The following is a 16,409-nucleotide window of genomic DNA, read 5'->3' on the forward strand; positions in this document are numbered from 1 at the left end:
GTACTGGAACCGGAAGGATTTTAACTGAGTCATACAAAAGTCGCAAGAGTAATGCGGCCTCAATAGTAAACATACGCAGTATAGACCTCACTTACAGCCTTCCTACACAAATTTTGAGCTGTACAAACAAGAATTCCTAATATTTGAAAGCAAATTCAAGTGAAAACGCTCGCTAAAGTGCCCGGAGTTGTAAATATTATCAGTTTGCTGGTCATTTCACGGCTTTCCACTGGTAATGTCTGTCATTACAAACGGCAGGAAATGTCGGAAGAATCGATTTACTTTTATTTCAAGTGGTTCTTCCAGTTTTTAATCATTTCTGGAAACTCTAATTGCGTATTTTAACAGTTTTACCAAAACTAGAGAGTTTTCTTACAAATATGTACTGGAACCGAATGGATTTTAACTGAGTCATACAAAAGTCGCCAGAGTTGCGGCCTCAATTGTAAACATACGCAGTATAGACCTCACTTACAGCCTTTCTACACAAATTTTGAGCTGTATAAACAAGAATTCCTAATATTTGAAATCAAATTGAAGTGAAAAACGCTCCCTAAAGTGCTCTTAGTTATAAATATTATCAGTTTTCTGGTCATTTCACGGCTTTCCACTTGTAATGTCTGTGATTACAAACGGCAGGAAATGTGGGAAGGATCTATTAACTTTTCTTTCAAGTGGTTCTTCCAAGTTTTTAATCATTTCTGGAAACTCTAATTGCGTATTTTAAGAGTTTTACCACAACTAGAGAGTTTTCTTACAAATATGTACTGGAACCAGAAGGATTTTAACTGAGTCATCCAAAAGTCGAAAGAGTAATGCGGCCTCAAATGTAAACATACGCAGTATAGACCTACCTTACAGCATTTCTACACAAATTTTTAGCTGTATAAACAAGAATTCCTAATATTTGAAAGCAAATTCAAGGGAAAACGCTCCCTAAAGTGCCCGGAGTTGTAAATATTATCAGTTTGCTGGTCATTTCACGGCTTTCCACTGGTAATGTCTGTGATTACAAACGGCAGGAAATGTCAGAAGAATCTATTTACTTTTATTTCAAGTGGTTCTTCCAAGTTTTTAATCATTTCTGGAAACTCTAATTGCGTATTTTAAGAGTTTTACCACAACTAGAGTGTTTTCTTACAACTATGTACTGGAACCGTCAGGATTTTAACTGAGTCATACAAAAGTCGCCAGAGTAATGCGGCCTCAATTGTAAACATACGCAGTATAGACCTCACTTACAGCCTTTCTACACAAATTTTGAGCTGTATAAACAAGAATTCCTAATATTTGAAAGCAAATTCAAGTGAAAACGCTCCCTAAAGTGCCCGGAGTTGTAAATATTATCAGTTTTCTGGTCATTTCACGGCTTTCCACTGGTAATGTCTGTGATGACAAACGGCAGGAAATGTAGGAAAAATATATTTCCTTTTATTTCAAGTGGTTCTTCCAAGTTTTTAATCATTTCTGGAAACTCGAATTGAGTATTTTAAGAGTTTTACCACAACTAGAGAGTTTTCTTACAACTATGTACTGGAACCGGAAGGATTTTAACTGAGTCATCCAAAAGTCCCCAGAGTAATTCGGCCTCAATTTTAAACATAAGCTGTATAGTCCTCACTTACAGGCTTTCTACACAAATTTTGAGCTGTATAAACAAGAATTACTAATATTTGAAAGCAAATTCAAGGGAAAACGCTCCCTAAAGTCCCTGGAGTTGTAAATATTATCAGTTTGCTGGTCATTTCACGGCTTTCCACTGGTAATGTCTGTGATTACAAACGGCAGGAAATGTCGGTAGAATCCATTTACTTTTATTTCAAGAGGTTCTTCCAAGTTTTTAATTATTTCTGGAAACTCTAATTGCGTATTTTAAGAGTTTTACCACAACTAGAGAGTTTTCTTACAACTATGTACTGGAACCGGAAGGATTTTAACTGAGTCATACAAAAGTCGCAAGAGTAATGCGGCCTCAATTGTAAACATACGCAGTATAGACCTCACTTACAGCCTTTCTACACAAATTTTGAGCTGTATAAACAAGAATTCCTAATATTTGAAAGCAAATTCAAGTGAAAACGCTCGCTAAAGTGCCCTTAGTTGTAAATATTATCAGTTTGCTGGTCATTTCACGGCTTTCCACTGGTAATGTCTGTGATTACAAACGGCAGGAAATGTAGAAAGAATCTATTTACTTTTATTTCAAGTGGTTCTTCCAAGTTTTTAATCATTTCTGGAAACTCTTATTGCCTATTTTAAGAGTTTTACCACAACTAGAGAGTTTTCTTAAAACTATGTACTGGAACCGGAAGGATTTTAACTGAGTCATACAAAAGTCGCCAGAGTAATTCGGCCTCAATTGTAAACATAAGCTGTATAGTCCTCACTTACAGCCTTTCTACACAAATTTTGAGCTGTATAAACAAGAATTCCTAATATTTGAAAGCAAATTAAAGGGAAAACGCTCCCTACAGTGCCCGGAGTTGTAAATATTATCAGTTTTCTGGTCATTTCACGTCTTTCCAATGGTAATGTCTGTGATTACAAACGGCAGGAAATGTAGAAAGAATCTATTCACTTTTATTTCAAGTGGTTCTTCCAAGTTTTTAATCATTTCTGGAAACTCCAATTGCGTATTTTAACAGTTTTACCACAACTAGAGAGTTTTCTTACAAATATGTACTGGAACCGGAAGGATTTTAACTGAGTCATCCAAACGTCGCCGGAGTATTCGGCTTCAATTGTAAACATAAGCTGTATAGTCCTCACTTACAGGCTTTCTACACAAATTTTGAGCTGTATAATCAATAATTCCTAATATTTGAAAGCAAATTCAAGTGAAAACGCTCCCTAAAGTCCCTGGAGTTGTAAATATTATCAGTTTGCTGGTCATTTCACGGGTTTCCACTGGTAATGTCTGTGATTACAAACGGCAGGAAATGTAGGAAGAATCTATTAACTTTTATTTCAAGTGGTTCTTCCAAGTTTTTAATCATTTCTGGAAACTCTAATTGCGTATTTTAAGAGTTTTACCACAACTAGAGAGTTTTCTTAAAACTATGTATTGGAACCGGAAGGATTTTAACTGAGTCATACAAAAGTCGCCAGAGTAATTCGGCCTCAATTGTAAACATAAGCAGTATAGTCCTCACTTACAGGCTTTCTACACAAATTTTGAGCTGTATAAACAAGAATTCCTAATATTTGAAAGCAAATTCAAGGGAAAACGCTCCCTAAAGTGCCCGGAGTTTTAAATATTATCAGTTTGCTGGTCATTTCTTGCCTTTCCTCTGGTAATGTCTGTGAATACAAACGGCAGGAAAAGTAGGAAGAATCTATTAACTTTTATTTCAAGTGGTTCTTCCAAGTTTTTAATCATTTCTGGAAACTCTAATTGCGTATTTTAAGAGTTTTACCACAACTAGAGAGTTTTCTTACAAATATGTATCGGAACCGGAAGGATTTTAAGTGAGTCATCCAAAAGTCGCCAGAGTAATTCGGCCTCAATTGTAAACATTAGCGGTTTAGTCCTCACTTACAGGCTTTCTACACAAATTTTGAGCTGTATAAACAAGAATTCCTAATATTTGAAAGCAAATTCAAGTGAAAACGCTCCCTAAAGTGCCCGGAGTTGTAAATATTATCAGTTTGCTGGTCATTTCACGTCTTTCCTCTGGTAATGTCTGTGATTACAAACGTCAGGAAATGTAGGAAGAATCTATTTACTTTTATTTCAAGTGGTTCTTCCAAGTTTTTTATCATTTCTGGAAACTCTAATTGCGTATTTTAAGAGTTTTACCACAACTAGAGAGTTTTCTTAAAACTATGTACTGGAACCGGAAGGATTTTAACTGAGTCATACCAAAGTCGCCAGAGTAATTTGGCCTCAATTGTAAACATAAGCAATATAGTCCTCCCTTACAGGCTTTCTACACAAATTTTGAGCTGTATAAACAAGAATTCCTAATATTTGAAAGCAAATTCAAGTGAAAACGCTCCCTAAAGTGCCCGGAGTTGAAAATATTATCAGTTTGCTGGTCATTTCACGGCTTTCCACTGGTAATGTCTGTGATGACAAACGGCAGGAAATGTAGGAAAAATATATTTACTTTTATTTCAAGTGGTTCTTCCAAGTTTTTAATCATTTCTGGAAACTCTAATTGAGTATTTTAAGAGTTTTACCACAACTAGAGAGTTTTCTTACAACTATGTACTGGAACCGGAAGGATTTTAACTGAGTCATCCAAAAGTCCCCAGAGTAATTCGGCCTCAATTTTAAACATAAGCTGTATAGTCCTCACTTACAGGCTTTCTACACAAATTTTGAGCTGTATAAACAAGAATTCCTAATATTTGAAAGCAAATTCAAGTGAAAACGCTCCCTAAAGTGCCCGGAGTTGTAAATATTATCAGTTTGCTGGTCATTTCACGGCTTTCCACTGGTAATGTCTGTGATTACAAACGGCAGGAAATGTAGGAAGAATCTATTTACTATTATTTCAAGTGGTTCTTCCAAGTTTTTAATCATTTCTGGAAACTCTAATTGCGTATTTTAAGAGTTTTACCACAATTAGAGAGTTTTCTTACAACTATGTACTGGAACCGGAAGGATTTTAACTGAGTCATACAAAAGTCGCCAGAGTAATGCGGCCTCAATTGTAAACATACGCAGTATAGACCTCACTTACAGCCTTTCTACACAAATTTTGAGCTCTATAAACAAGAATTCCTAATATTTGAAAGCAAATTCATGTGAAAACGCTCCCTAAAGTGGCCAGAGTTGTATATATTATCAGTTTTCTGGTCATTTCACGGCTTTCCATTGGTAATGTCTGTGATTAAAAACGGCAGGAAATGTAGTAAGTATCTATTGACTTTTATTTCAAGTGTTTCTTCCAAGTTTTTAATCATTTCTGGAAACTCTAATTGCGTATTTTAAGAGTTTTACCACAATTAGAGAGTTTTCTTACAAGTATGTACTGGAGCCGTAAGGATTTTAAGTGAGTCATAAAAAGACGCCAGAGTAATTTGGCCTCAATTGTAATCATAAGCAGTATAGTCCTCTCTTATAGCCTTTCTACACTAATTTTGAGCTCTATAAACAAGAATTCCTAATATTTTAAAGCAAATTCAAGTGAAAATGCTCCCTAATATGGTCGGTGTTGTAAATATTATCAATTTTATGGTCATTTGCCATCTTTCCTCTGGTAATCTCCGTGATTCAAAATGGCTGCAAATGTAGTAAGAGTCTATTTACTTTGATTTCCAGTGTTTCTTATAAGGTTTTAGTCATTTCTGGAAACTTAATTGCGTATTTTAAGAGTTTTACCACAATTACCCTTTTTTCTTACAAGTAATTTCTGGAACTGTCAGGATTTTAACTGATTCACACAATAGACGCCAGAGAAATTCTGCCTCAATTGTAAACATAAACAGTATAGTCCTCACTTACAGTCTTTTGACAGAAATTTTGAGCTGTATAAACATGATTCCTAATATTGGAAAGAATATTCAAGTGAAAACTCTCCCTAAAATGGCTGGAGTTGTAAATATTATCAGTTTTTTGGACACTTCCAGCTTTCCTCTGGTAATCTCCGTGATTGAAAAAGGCCGGAAAGGTAGTAAGAATCTATTTACTTTCATTTCAAGTTTTTCTTACAAGTTTTTAATCATTTTTGGAAAGTATATTTGCGCATTTTATGAGTTTTACCACAATTAAGTAGTTTTTTTAGAAGCATATACTTGAATTGTCTGCATTTTAACTGATTCACACAAAAAACTCCAGAGAAATTCGTCCTAAGTTGTAAACATAAACAGTATTCTCCTCATTTAAACTTTTCATACACTAATTCAGAGATCTATAAACATGAATTCCTAATGTTAGAAAGCACATTCTTGTTAAACCACCACCTGAAGTCGCTGGAGTTCTAAATATTATCAGTATTTTTATCATTTCACAGCTTTCCAGTGGTAACCTCGGTGATTGAACAAAGCAATAAATGTACTAAGAATCTATTTACGTGTATTTGACGTGTTTCTTACACGTTCTCAATCATTTCTGGAAACTATGCTTGTGTATTTTAAGAGTTTTTCCACTATTAGACAGTTTTCTTAGAAGTATATACTAAAATCGTCAGCATTTTAACTGATTCACACAAAAAACACTTGAGCAAATCAGCCTTAATTGTAAACATAAACAGTATTCTCCTCATTTAAAGGCTTCATACACAAATTCTGAGCTCTTTAAACATGAATTCCTAGTGTTAGAAAGCACATTCTTGTTAAAACGCCACCTGAAGTAGCCGGAGTTCTAAATATTATCAGTATTTTCATCATTTCACAGCTTTCCACTGGTAACCTCGGTGATTGAACACAGCAGTAAATGTACTAAGAATCTATTTACGTGTATTTGAAGAGTTTCTTACACGTTCTTAACCATTTCTGGAAACTATGATTGTGTATTGAATAGTTTTACCACAATTAGACAATTATCTTAGAAGTATATACTTGAATCGTCAGCATTATAACTGATTTACACAAAAACTCCAGAGCAATTCAGCCTCAATTGTAAACATAAACAGTATTCTCCTCATATAAAGTCTTCATACACAAATTCTGACTTCTATAAACTTGAATTCCTAATGTTTGAAAGCACATTCTTGTGAAAACACCATCTTAAGTAGCCTGAGTTGTAAATATTATCAGTATTCTTAATGTTTTAAAGCACTTTCTTCAGAAAATGCCTGTAATCCCATCATTGAACACGGCCATAGAGATATTACGTTTCTATTTACTTGAATTTCAAGTGTTTCTCACATGTTCCTAATCATTTCTCTGGAATATCATTGTGTATTTTATGAGTTTTACCACAAATAGACAGTTTCTTAGCAGTATATACGTGAATCCTCAGGATTTAAACTGTTTTATTCAAAAAACACGAACAATTCAGCTTCAGTCGATAATATAAACAGTATTTTCGTTCTTTAAAGGCTTTATACACAAATTCTGAGCTCTTAATATTGGAAAGCACTTTCTTCTGAAAACGCCAAATTCTGTTGCAGAAATTGTAAACATTATCAGTATTCTCATCATTTCACAGCTTTCTACCTGTAATCCATGTGATTGAACACGGCCATAGAGATATTACATCTCTATTTACTTGAATTAAAAAGTGTTTCTCACACGTTCCTAATCATTTCTCAGGAGTATCATTGTGATTCAAGAGTTTTACCCCAAATTGACAGTTTTCTTAGCCATGTATACAAGAATCTTCAGTATTTTAGCAGTTTTATTGAATGAATGCCACCAATTCTACAACAATTGTAAATATAAACAGTATTATCGTCGTTTAAGGCGATATACACAAATTCTGAGCTCTGTAAACAGATATTCTTAATGTTTGAAAGCACTGTCTTCTGAAAACGCCAAATTCCTTTGCCAGAATTGTAAACATTATCAGTATTCTCATCATTTCACAGCTTTCTACCTGTAATCCAGGTGATTGAACACGGCCATTGATATATTACATCTCTATTTACTTGAATTTCAAGTTTTTCTCACACATTCCTAATCATTTCTCAGGAGTATCATTGTGCATTTTAAGAGTTTTACCACAATTAGACAGTTTTCTTGGCAGTATATACATGAATCTTCAAAATTAAAAAGTTTTTTTTTAAAAAGCCAGCAATTCAGCCTCAATTGGTAATATATACAGTATTGTCATCCTTTAAAGGCTTTATACACAAATTCTGAGCTCTCTAAACAGGAATTCTTAATGTTTGAAAGCACTTTCTTCTGAAAATGCGAAATTCCGTTGCAAAAATTGTAAACATTATCAGTATTCTCATCATTTCACAGCTTTCTACCTGTAATCCGGGTGATTGAACGTGGCCATAGAGATATTATATCTCTATTTACTTGAATTTCAAGTGATTCTCACAACTTCCTAATCATTTCTCGGGAGTATCATTTGGCATTTTAGGAGTTCTACCATAATTAGACAGTTTCTTAGCAGTATATATGTGAATCTTCAGGATTTAAACTGTTTCATTTAAAAAAATGCCACCAATTCAGCCTCAATTATAAATATAAACAGTATTGTCATCCTTTATAAACAGTACTGTCGTCCTTTAAAGGCTTTATACACAAATTCTGAGCTCTGTAAACAGGAAGCCTTAAAGTTTTAAAGCACTGTTTCCTGAAAACGCAAATTCCGTTGCCAGATTTGTAAACATTATCAGTATTCTCATCATTTCACAGCTTTCTACCTGTATTCCAGGTGATTGAACACGGCCATAGAGATATTACATCTCTATTTACTTGAACTTCAAGTGTTTCTCACATGTTCCCAATTATTTCGCAGGAGTATCATTGTGTATTTTAAGAGTTTTACAATTAGACAGATTCTTAGCAATATATACATGAACCTTCAGGATTTAAACTGTTTTACTCAAAAAAAATGCCACCAATTCAGCCTCAATTGTAAATATAAACAGTATTGTAATCCTTTAAAGGCTTTATACACAAATTCTGAGCTCTGTAAACAGGAATTCTTAATGTTTGAAAGCACTTTCTTATGAAAACGTCAAATTCCATTGCAAAAATTGTAAACATTATCAGTATTCTCATCATTTCACAGCTCTCTACCTGTAATCCAGGTGATTGAACATGGCCATAGAGATATTACATCTCTATTTACTTGAATTTCAAGTGTTTCTCACGTTCCTGATAATTTCTCCGGAGTATCATTGTGTATTTTAAGAGTTTTACCCCAAATTGACAGTTTTCTTAGCCTTATATTCAAGAATCTTCAGTATTTTAACAGTTTTATTCAATGATCGCCACCAATTCTGTCGCAATTGTAAATATAAACAGAATTCTCATCATTAAAAGGCTTTGTAAAAAATTCTGAGCTCTCTAAACAGGAATTATTAATGTTTGAAAGCACTTTCTTCTGAAAATGCCAAATTCCATTGCCAGAATTGTAAACATTATCAGTATTCTCATCATTTCACAGCTTTCTACCTGTAATCTGGTGATTGAACATGGCCATAGAGATATTACATCTCTATTTATTTGAATTTCAAGTGTTTCTCACACTTTCCTAATCATTTCTCGGGAGTATCATTGTGTATTTTAAGAGTTTTACCACAATTAGACAGTTTCTTAGCAGTATACACATGAATCGGCAGGATTTAAACTGTGTTATTCAAGAAACGCCACCAAGTCTGCCTCAATTGTAAATATAAACAGTATTCTCGTCATTTAAAGGCTTTAATCACTAATTCTGAGCTCTGTAAACAAGAATTCTTAATGTTTGAAAGCACTTTCTTCTGAAATGCCAAATTCAGTTGCCGGAATTGTAAACATTATCAGTATTCTCGTCATTTCACAGCTTTCCTCATGTACTCTGGGTGATTGAAGATGGCCATAGAGATATCTCATCTCAATTTACTTGAATTTCAAGTGTTTCTCACAAGTTCCTAATCATTTCTCTTGGGTATCATTGGGCATTTTAGGAGTTTTACCACAATTAGACAGTTTTCTTAGCAGTATATATGTGAATCTTCCGTATTTAAACTGTTTTATTCAAGAAACGCCACCAAGTCTGCCTCAATTGTAAATATGAACAGTTTTCTCGTCATTTAAAGGCTTTAATCACTAATTCTGAGATCTTTAAACAGGAAGTCTTAAAGTTTGAAAGCACTTTCTCTGAAAACGCCAAATTCCTTTGTCAGAATTGTAAACATTATCAGTATTCTCATCATTTCACAGCTTTCCTCATGTACTCTGGGTGATTGAAGATGGCCATAGAGATATCTCATCTCAATTTACTCAAATTTCAAGTGTTTCTCACATGTTCCTCCTAGGGTCCAGCCCCAGCAGGTCCAGGGGTTCCCAAAAGTGTGGACAGGGTTGGCGAAGAATGAATGACATGGAGGCAGTGTTCAGGTGATCATCATAGCCAGGTTCCTCCTTTTATTGTCATCTAACATCTGTATTCATACTATTTGGTCCCTATCCTATCCATTCTATACAATATCCCAGGGGGCTTCCCATGTCCATTCAAAGGTTACTCTATTGTTCCACTAAGCTACAAGGAAGTAACTGAAGGAGGTCACTCTAAGCAAAGATCAAAGGGACCAACCACCCCACTGGGGAAACAACCTTTCTCAGGAAGGTCATCCTGTTTAAAACACATAGCTGTTAAGAGGGGAGCAAACATATTAAGATCAATATGGCATATATGCCAGGTCCCTTGAAACATCCCTGCAGGGACTGCCTCAAGCAGCCATGGTGGATCGGCTTCCAGCACGTTCCTAATCATTTCTCGGGAGTATCATTGTGTATTATAAGAATTTTACCACAATTAGATAGTTTTCTTAGCAGTATATATGTGAATCTTCAGGATTTAAACTGTTTTATTCAAAAAACGCCACCAATTCAACCTAATTGTAAATATAAACAGTACTGTCATCATTTAAAGGCTTTATACACAAATTCTGAGCACTGTAAACAGGAATCCTTAATGTTTGAAAGCACTTTCTTCTGAAAACGCCAAATTCCATTGCCAGAATTGTAAACGTTATCAGTATTCTCGTTTTCACAATTTCTACTTTTAATCCAGGTGATTGAACACGGCCATAGAGATATTATGTTTCATTTTACTTGTATCTCAAGTGTTCCTTACATGTTCCTAATCATTTCCTGGGACTATCACTATGTATTTTAATAGATTTACCAAACTTTGACAGGTTTCTTAGCTGTATATACATGAATCTTCTGGATTTAATCTATTTTATTAAGAAAAAAGCAAACCAATTAAGCCTCAATTGCAAATATAAACAGTATTCTCCTCATGAAATCAGAGTTCTATAAATAGGAAATCTTAATGTTTGAAAGCACGTTCTTCTGAAAACACCAACTAATGTATCTGGAATTGTATATCTTATCTGTATTCTCATCATTTCACAGCTTTCTACTTGAAATCTTGGTGATTGAACACAGCATTAGAGATATTACTGCTCTATTTACTTGTATTTCATGTGTTTCTTACACATTCCTAATCATATCCTGGGACATTCATTGTGTATTTTAAGAGTTTTACCAAATTAGACAGGTGTCTTATCTGTATATATATATGAATCTTCAGGATTTAAACTATTTTATTCAAAAAACACCAACCAATTAAGCCTCAATTGTAAATATAAATAGTATTCTCATCATGTAAAGGCTTTGTACTCGAATTCTGACCTCTATAAACAGAAATTCTGAATGTTTGAATGCACATTCATCTGAAATCGCCAACTAATATAGCCGGAATTGTAAATATTATCTGTGTTCTTTTCATTTCACAGCTTTCTACCTCTAATCTCGGTGATTGAGCATGGCCATACTGATATTATGGCTCTAGTTACTTGTATCTCAAGTGTTTCTTACATGTTCCTAATCATTTCCCTGGACTTTCATTGTGTATTTTAACAGCTTTACGACAGTTAGTTTTCTTAGCTGTATATACATGAATCTTCAGGATTTAAACTATTTTATTCAAAAAACACCTAGCAATTTAGCCTCAATTGCAAACATAAATAGTATTCTCTCCATTTAAAAGCATTATACAACAAATTGGAGCCCTATAAACAGGAATACTTAATGCTTGAAAGCACATTCTTCTGAGAACGCCAACTAATGTTGCCGGAAATGTAAATATTATCTGTATTCTCTTAATTTTACAGCTTTCTACCTGGAATCTCCATGATTGAACTCTGCCATAGAGATATTACTGCCTACTTACTGGTATTTCAAGTGTTTCTTACACGTTTGTAATCATTTCCTGGGACTATCATTGTGTATTTTAAGACTTTTACCACTAATGGACAGATCTCTTAGCTGTATATACATGAATCTTCAGATTTAACTATTTTATCAAAAAATGCCAAAAAATTAAGTCTCAAGTGTAAACAGTATTATCGTCATTTAAATGCTTAATACATGAATCCTGAGCTCTATAAACAGGAATTCTTAATGTTTGTAGGCACGTTCTTCTGAAACACCAACTAATGTAGCCAGAATTGTAAATATTATCAGTATTATCGTCATTTCACAGCTTTCTACCTGTAATCTTGGTGATTGAGCATGGCCATAGAGATATTACCGCATTACTTACTGGTAATTCAAGTAGTTCTTACACGTTCCTAATCACAGTCCGGGACTATCATTGTATGTATTTTTTAAGATTTTTACCACAATTAGACAGTTTTCTTAGCTGTATATGAAGAAATCTTCAGATTTGAACTATTTTATTCAGGAAAAGCCAACCAATTAAGCCTCAATTGTAAATATAAACAGTATTCTCATCATTTAAAGGCTTAATACACGAAATCTGAGCTCTATAAAACAGGAATTCTAACTGTTCTAAAGCACGTTCTTCTGAGAACGCCAACTAATGTTGCCAGAAATGTAAACATTATCTGTATTCTCATCATTTCACAGCTTTCTACCTGTCATCTCGGTGATTGAACTTGGCCATAGAGATATTACCACTCTATTTACTGTTATTTCAAGTGTTTCTTACATGTTTGTAATCATTTCCTGGGACTATCATTGTGTATTTTAAGAGTTTTACCACAATTAGACAGATTTCTTAGCTATATATGCATGAATCTTCAGGATTTAAACTATTTTATCAAAATACACCAACCAATTAAGTTTCAAGTGTAAACAGTATTCTCATCATTTCAATGTTTAATACACGAATTCTGAGCTCTATAAACAGGAATTCTTATTGTTAGCAAGCATGTTCTTCTGAAAACGCCAACTAATGTAGCCAGAATTGTAAATATTATTAGTATTATTGTCATTTCACAGCTTTCTACCTGTAATCTCGGTGATTGAACACGGCCATAGAAATATTACTGCTCTATTTACTGGTATTTCCAGTGTTTCTTACACATTCCTAATCATGTCCCAGGACTATCATTGTGTATTTTAAGAGTTTTACCGCAATTAGACAAGTTTTCTTAGCTGTATATATATGAATCTTCAGGATTTAAACTATTTTATTCAAAAACCGCCAACCGATTAAGCCTCAGTTGTAAATATAAACATTGTTCTTGCCATTTAAAGGCTTTATACACGAAATCAGAGCTCTATAAACAGTGTTTGAAAGCACGTTCTTCTGAATACGCCAACTAATGTAGCGGAATTGTAAATATTATCTATGTTATTTTCATTTCACAGTGTTCTACCTGTAATCTTGGTTATTGAGCACAGGGATAGAGATATTACTGCTCTATTTACTGGTATTTCAAGTGTTTCTTACACATTCATAATCATTTCCCGGGACTATCATTCTGTATTTTAAGAGTTTTAATGAGAGAGAAAAAATGGAGGAGGTATAGACGGACATGTCCTGTGCATTGTCCCAGGGCTGTTAGGGTGAGCAGCTGAAGCGGGTAATATACAGCCCGAATAAGCAGAGGATATTCAGCTGAGAGAAAGTTTCCAGCTGGGAACTGTGGAGGAATCCTTGAAAAAGCAGATTGAAAGTTGGAGACTGTGGCTGAAATCTCTCCGGGAGCACCGGCTCAGCTGTGGAGACCACGCCATCTTGAGTGGCTGTTTTTTTGGAAATGTATCCTGTACACCCAAAGACCTGGCATCCAGAGATTGGTTATGAACCTAGAGACTCCGGATCTGGGACAGCACGACTATGTGGAGTCCTGCTTCTCATGGAAATCAGGTCCAAGAAACAGCAGCCTCCTGATCACCACACCCTCTTTCTGAGGATCAGAAGCTGTACGTGAAGCCTCCCCCAACCAGCCAGAAGAGCCACCACAGCTGTGAACAGCACCCACCAGAGGACCAGCTGCTACCGCAACCACCCGAGGAGCAACCACAGCCAGAGGAGCCACTGCTACCCAGGGAGCAGCCACTGAATGACTCAACATCTAGATATGACAGTGAGATCAAACATGGATAGACAAAGAAATACCCAAAGGAAAGAATAGGAGGACTCACCAGAAAAGCAGCTAAGTGATACAGAGGCATGCAACATGAAAGAAAAAGAATTCAGAATAAGGGTCCTAGAGTGCATAAACTGGATGGAGGAAAAAATCAACAACTTATGCAAGAAGCAAGAAGAAACAGATGAAAAAATCAATAAATTATGTAAGACCCAAGAAGAAATGAAGAGCAATATAGCTGCAATAAGAAACACCATTGAAAGTCTCAACAGTAGACTAGGAGAAGCGGAGGACCGAATTAATGAATTGGAAGACAAGGAAGCAAAACACACCCAAACTGTACTGCAATAGGAGAAAAAAATTAAAAGACAGGAGGAGAGCCTAAGGAATCTTTGGGACAACATGAACTGAAACAACATACAAATAATAGGGGTGCCAGAACAACAGAAAGAGGTACAAGAATTAGAAAACCTAGTCGAAGAAATAATATCAGAAAACTTCCCTGAGGTAGGGAAGAAAAAAGTCACACAAACACAGAGAGTCCCAAACAAGGTGAACCCAAAAGACCAACACCAAGACACATCATAATTACCATGGCAAATGTTCAGGACAAAGAGAGAATCTTACAGGATGCAAGAGAGAGATGGAAAGTTACATACAAGGGATCTCCCATTAGATTATCAATTGATTTCTCAACAGAAACACATCAGGCCAGAAAAGAATGGATGGAAATTTACAAAGTGATGCAAAGCAAAGGACTGAATCCAAGAATACTCTGTACAGCAAGGCTATCATTCAAAATTAAGGGGAAATAAGAAGCTTCACAGACAAATAAAGGCAAAGGGAGTTTATCACCACCAAGTCAGCAATGCAAAGAAATGCTAAAGGGACTTGCGTAAAAAGAAGAAATAAAAAGCGCAGAAAGAAAACAGCCACACAAAAAAAGAAATGGCTACAAACGAATACCTTTCAATAATAACTTAAAAGGTAAATGGACTAAATGCTGTAACCGAAAGACATCGAGTGGCTGAATGGATAAAAAAACATGACCCATACATTTGCTGTCTACAAGAGACCCACCTCAGAAGAAGGGACTCACACAGACTGAAAGTGAAGGGATGGAAAAATATCTTTCAGGCAAATGGAAATGAAAAGAAAGCTGGGGTAGCAATACTTATATCAGACAAAATAGACCTCAAAGTGAAGGCCATAACAAGAGATAAGGAAGGCCACTTCATAATACTAAAGGGATCAATACAACAAGAAGATATAACCCTGGTAAACATATATGCACCCATTGCAGGAGCACCCAAATACATAAAAAAACTCCTGGAAGATATCAAAGGAGAGAACAACAATACAATCATAGTAGGGGACTTTAATACACCACTGACATCACAGGATAAGTCCTCTAGACAAAAAATCAGCAAAGAAACAGCAATCCTAAATGACTCACTAGATCAAATGGACTTAATTGACATCTTCAGAACACTTCTCCCCAAAGCCACGGAATATACATTCTACTCAAGTGCTCATAAGACATATTCAAAAACAGACCACATATTGGGTCACAAACAAAGTCTCCCCAAATTCAAGAAGACTGAATTCATACCAAGCATCTTCTCAGACCACGATGGCATAATATTAGAAATAAACTACAATAAAAACAACCCAAAATACTCAAACATTTGGAAGCTGAATAGCATGTTATTAAATATTGATTGGGTTACCAATGAGATCAAAGAAGAAATTAAAAACATCCTGGAAGCTAATGACAATGAAAACACAACAATCCAAAACCTATGGGACGCAATGAAAGCAGTCCTGAGAGGGAAGGTTATAGCTCCACAGGCCTATCTCAACAAACAAGAAAAAATGGTAGTAAGTCATCTAACTCTACATCTCAAAGAATTAGAAAGAGAGCAACAAGAAAACCCCAGGGTGAGCAGAAGGAAGGAGATAATAAAGATTAGAGCAGAAATAAATGACATAGAGACCAAAAACACAATACATAAAATCAATGAAACCAAGAGCTGGTTCTTTGAAAGGATAAATAAGATTGAAGAACCTCTAGCCAGGCTCACCAAGAAGCAAAGAGAGAGGACCCAAATAAACAAAATCAGAAATGACAGAGGCGAAATAACAACAGACCCCACAGAAATACAAATGATTGTTAAAAAATACTATGGACAACTCTACACCAACAAACAAGACAACCTGGAGCAAATGGACAAATTCCTAGAAAAATACAACATTCCAAAACTCAATCAGGAAGAAACTAAAAATCTTAATAGGTGAATAACTATGGAAGAAATTGAAGCAGTCATCAAAAAGCTTCCAGCAAACAAAAGCCCAGGACCAGACGGCTTCACAGGGGAGTTTTACCAAACAGTCAAGGAATAACTAAAACCTATCCTCATCAGACTACTACAAAAAATTCAAGAG

The sequence above is a fragment of the Myotis nattereri genome (genome assembly GCF_964212035.1).
Source record: "Myotis nattereri genome assembly, contig: HAP1_SCAFFOLD_127, whole genome shotgun sequence".
NCBI lineage: Eukaryota > Metazoa > Chordata > Mammalia > Chiroptera > Vespertilionidae > Myotis > Myotis nattereri.